Below are 4,756 nucleotides of genomic sequence, written 5' to 3'. Positions count from 1 at the left end.
CCCGGGGAGGGACCCGAGGCTGCCTGAACAAATCACGAGTGGGGGGAAGGGGGGCAACGACAGGGCTGCAGGGTCTCTCAGCGCCGGCGGCCAGGAGCCCTCCGTCAGGGCCCCGCTCCCCCCGGATCCTGCCGGCCTCTCCCCGCTTCTGGAGGCTCCCGGCAGCTTCCTGCTCCCCGAACCCCCGCTACTTTCTCCCGTAAGGACCTCAGCCCCTGGGCATGGGCCCACCCCAAACATGACCTCATCTTAACTTCCAACATCCACAGATTCTTTCCAAACAAGGTCCCATCCCGAGGCTCCAGGTGGGCAGGAATTTGGGGGGACGCTATTATATCCAGGAGCCCACTGAGGTGGGGAAGATGGGGTCCATGGAGGAGATTCCCAGATAAAAGAGGGGTGCACGCACCCCGATGCAATGACTGCCGGGGGAGGCCCAGGCTCAGCCCGCTCTGGGAAAAGCTCCGTGGCCGGGTGAAACAGAGCTAGCCTTTGAGGACTGGCCACGAGGACAGACAGCTCTGCCCACAGGACTGACACGAGAGCAGCGGTGGGGGCTGGGGCCCCAGGGGGGGAGGCGGGATCCAGCTCTCCCCTCAGCCAGGACCCCCACCCAGGAAGCCCTAGTGCCCCCCCGCCAGGCCAGCAGAAGTCAACAGCAGAACAGGGCTGTGGGTTCACCCAGGAGGTCAGGGCCATGGGCGCAATGGGCCCTGGTGGGGGCTGAGTGGGCCTCACAGGTGGGACCCCCGTGGACAAGGTGATGGGGAAGTCCACACACAAAAGCCAGGGGCACCCACGTGCCTGGTTCAAGGTCACCTAAGGCCGGGGAGGTGGGCTGGCCTCGGGGGGACCAGGGTCCAGGCTCTGCCTGATGGAAGGGGTAAGAGGCTCCCACAGCAGGGGAGCCGGGCGGCCATCAGGTCAGGAGGCCACACTTGGGGCAAACTCGCCCACGATATGCCCTCCGCTCCCAAGGAGGTGACCCCATGTTTGAACCAGCAGGCTCTGCCCCGGCAGAAATGCACCAGCTGCCCGCGGAGTGTGTGCTCACCTGTGTGAAGCGGTACGTGTGCAGGTGTGCGCGAGCGTTGGTGGGTGTGTGTGCAAATGCGGGTGTGAGTCACATTTCCTCACCTGAGGGCACGTGTGCATCCGTGTGTGAGCCTGCATGCGTTCCTGCTTGTGTGGGTGCAGGGCCCTATGGGGGAGAAGCAGCCCCCCCGAGGGAAGGGCAGAGGCCGGCTCCCTGGAGAATGTGCCTGAAGCGGAGGCATGGTCTCCCGGCACCCTGCCCGGAGGGGCACGCCTCCCCTCGACGGCCCGCACCACACAGCACGCTCCAGCCCCTCGGGCACAAGGAAAGGAAGCAACACTGACCAAAGGGCCAGCTCTGGGCCCCTCGAGCCTGAGCGGGTCTGGGGGGGGGGGGCCTGGGCAGCGTCTGCCTCCAGCCAGGCCCCCCGGCAGCAGGCCGTGAGCAGAAGCACCGGGGTTGAGAACTGTCGCCAGGGTGCATTTGCCAGGCCTCTCCCCACGGGGGCGGGCCCTGCCCGGGCCAGCGGGGGGCACAAGTCGGCAGCCCTGTGCGAGCTCCTGGCAGGCCAGGCAGGGGGGCAACGTGAGCAGAGCGGTTGGGAGAAGGGCCAGGGGCCGCCTGGTCTGCCAAGAGATTCCCCGATCTCCCAGTCCCACCGCCCCATCAGCTGCGACCTCGCCCCGTCACCAACCCCGGCGACCCTCACGTGACGCTCAGAGGTGAGCACCGCCCTGACCCCACCTTACAGGTCAGGAAACTGAGGCAGCACACAGAGAGGGCCATGCGGCCAGGGAGGGGCTGGTCCACCACCCGCGGCCGGGGGCGCCGGGGGGCAGCCAGACCCAGAAGGCGGCCCCTCGGACAGCGCCAGGCCCCCCGGGGTCAGGGACTCCAAGGCCTGCCCAGAAACCACAGCAGCCTGAGGAAGGCCTGCTCTCATCAGGCACCTACTGGGGTCCCTCGGGCCTCACCAGGCCCACCCCCTGCCTTGGCACACTCCTGGGGGAGAGGTGACCCCACTCCCTCAAGGCTGTACCATCCCCTCCCAGCCCGACCCAACAGCTCCCGACCCACCATGTGGCACCCCAGCACCCCTCAATTCTTGGATCCCACATCTTGCCCGCTTGGTCTACCCAGGGTGAGGTGTCACTTATGCAAGGCTGAGTCTCAGAGAGGTTGAGTGATCAGCTCAAGGCCACACAGCACTGAGGTCACGCAGCTGGGACACCAAGAAGTCCTACACGGCCACCCACATGCTGGGAAAGAGCCAGACCCCAGAAGAGGCCGCCTGCACCCGTCCACATTGCCCCAAGAGCACGCATTCAGGTCTGGCCCTTCATGGCACCCCAGTCCTGCCCATATCTGAAAGCTGGTGGTGGCCCAGATGGGCACTGGTTTAGGTGAGGGACCCCCCCAGCCCCGGGCCTCACTTGAGCCTCAAACTCAGTCCCCTCCTCAACGTAACCGTCACCATCACCGCCCTTCCCCCCACAGGGACCACCAAGGAATCCCAAGACGGATCCATGGCCTGGCCTGGTGGCTTTGTGAGGACCCCCTGCCTGGGCCCAGTCTCTCTGTCCAGCCCTGACTGTGGAGCAACCAGATGGCCAAGAACACCGGTCTTCCCTGCCCTCCAGGCTTGGCGGCCCCCAGCAGGGTCCTGCCCCCCGCCCCCGCCACCAAGCAGCCCTCAAAAAGAACCACCTCTCTCCACAGAGATGGAGAGATGGAGGGGGATGGAGAGACACCGCAGAGCCACTGCGTGTTTACCGCCACCCCCTCTAAAACAGCAACCTTGCTCACGGAGGGCCAAGTTCCCCCAGGTGCTTAACCAGCACGAGGGCCTAGGGGTAGGCATTACTGTCCCGTTTTACAGATGAGAAAACGGTCAGAGAGACTCCAGCAGGTGGGAGCTGGGCTCTGAATGCCAGGCATTTAGCAGGAGGCCAGGGGACCCCAACTTTCCCCCTCCCCAACACCCACATGGGGACCAGCACGGAGCCCTGCACCCCAGCCCGTTACCCACCGCCACCAGCCAGGGCTGTCCCTCCCACGGGGGACACAGCTCCGCCCTTCACTGGACCTGCCGAGGGGACCTCCCCTTGCCCTCCTGACAACTTCTTTCCCTGTAAGTCATTAAACTGACACGTTATAATTACACTGATCGCAGCTGCAAGACACGGAAAGCTCTGTTGTTTCTCCAAAGTGGGGGAAGGGTCTGGTGCCCAGGACACACCCGAGTGTAGGGAGGGGGGTGCTGAACCCCACAGAGGGCAAGTCTGGGCTCCACAAAGAGCGCAAAAGGCCGGGCGTGGGGGAGGGCCTCCATCCCAGGGTCAGTCCCGGCACACACGCATGCACACACACACACACATGCACACGCACACGCACACACACATCCCAGCCCTGCCACTAGTTCCAAGGCGGCATCCCAAGGCTGGACCCCCACCCTCCAGTCGGCAGGCTGCCTGGAGCACCGGCCCAGAGCCGCCCGGATGCCTGGCCCCAAAGGTCGTCCAGGCCTGGGGCTGCTACCCTCCAACCCCCGGGGCCAGCCGGGGCTGTGCCTGTCCAGACTCGGGGCCATCCGCTGGCGACAGCGTCTTCTCCAAGCCCTGGGAGTTGGTTGCCGGGGAAGTCTTTTCTGAGGGATTGACACCCACACCCTAAACCCAACAGACAGACCTCACGTCAGCTCCCTTCCCCCAGGAACAAATGCCTGCACATGGGGCCGTGCCCAGGGGACCCTGTGCATGGCTGCACACACTGGGCCCTGCTCCAGGCAGGGAGACCCAGGAGAGCCCGTCACATGTGTGCCTGGCTTTGTTTTGGCTGGATTAGCCTGTGCCAGAGCTCCAGTGACATGTGGGTGGGACTCAGGCCCCTGGGCCCTGGCTCCAGGGCAAGGAGTTCTCCCCCACACGGGAGAAGGAGGGCTGGAGCCCGCCACGACCACGGGAAGAAAGCCTACCACCTCCTGGTAGCAGATGCTGGCCTCCGGCCGCCCCCGGCCCCTGTGCCCACCGCAGCTGCCCACCACCGCCAGGAGGCCAGGCAGCCACGGGTAAACACGCAGCTGGCGCCACCAGTCTGGCACAGTAAGACACCGGGCCCCAGGTCCCCCGCAGCCAGCTAGACAGGGCCACCTGGGCCTCCCCCGCCGTCCAGGGCGCCTGGGCACCCGCTGAGGCCCATCTCCTCCGAGCCTCTGCCCAGTGGGCTCTGTCCTGTGGGCGGCCGCTGCTCCCACCTCCCCTGCAGGCTGCTGGGTAGCCAGGCAGGGCTCCCTAGAACTGGCTCCCAGCATGGAGAGGGGCTTCCCACACTAAGATCGTGAACAGGCAAGGGGCCATGGTGGCCTGGGACCCAAAGCAACACTCCCACCCCTCCCAGGGGGCCCTTGGTCCTGGCCACTTCCTCCCCTGGACATCTGGGGCCAATGCAGGTCCTCCTGCCCCAGTTACCTGAGCCAGAGGCATCCACAGAGACAGTGGCCTGCACCTCCACCGCCCACCCCCCTGCCAGAGGCTTCAGCCCTGCCCGTGCCAGCACCAAGGCCTGCCCACCTCCACCGAGCTGGGGTCTCTAGGGGTCCTTCCCACCAGCAGTTCCTCCTGCGGGCTCTGCTCAGGGTGGGGAAAGGGTTAATTTTCATGCAAAAGAGGAAACCGCCGGTCAGGAAACATCATGTCCGCAGTGAGGGGACTGGGGGGGGGG

General features: G+C 65.7%; 1 protein-coding gene across 1 annotated transcript in view; it reads left to right on the top strand.

Annotated features, from left to right (window-relative positions):
- The first annotated feature begins 3,992 nt into the window (after positions 1–3,992).
- PVALEF (parvalbumin like EF-hand containing) overlaps positions 3,993–4,756 on the top strand; it is an 11,337-nt gene continuing 10,573 nt past the window's right edge. The window contains exon 1 of the mRNA XM_025859713.2: positions 3,993–4,137. The gene's annotated coding sequence lies outside the window, so the exon portion shown is untranslated. The remainder of the gene's footprint in view (positions 4,138–4,756) is intronic.

This window comes from Callorhinus ursinus, unplaced genomic scaffold (genome assembly GCF_003265705.2).
Source record: "Callorhinus ursinus isolate GAN/ISIS: 27379988/994484 unplaced genomic scaffold, GSC_fseal_2.0 scaffold68, whole genome shotgun sequence".
NCBI classification, from domain to species: domain Eukaryota; kingdom Metazoa; phylum Chordata; class Mammalia; order Carnivora; family Otariidae; genus Callorhinus; species Callorhinus ursinus.
Note: the sequence above shows the minus strand (reverse complement) of the source record. Positions and strands in the feature narration are given on the sequence as shown.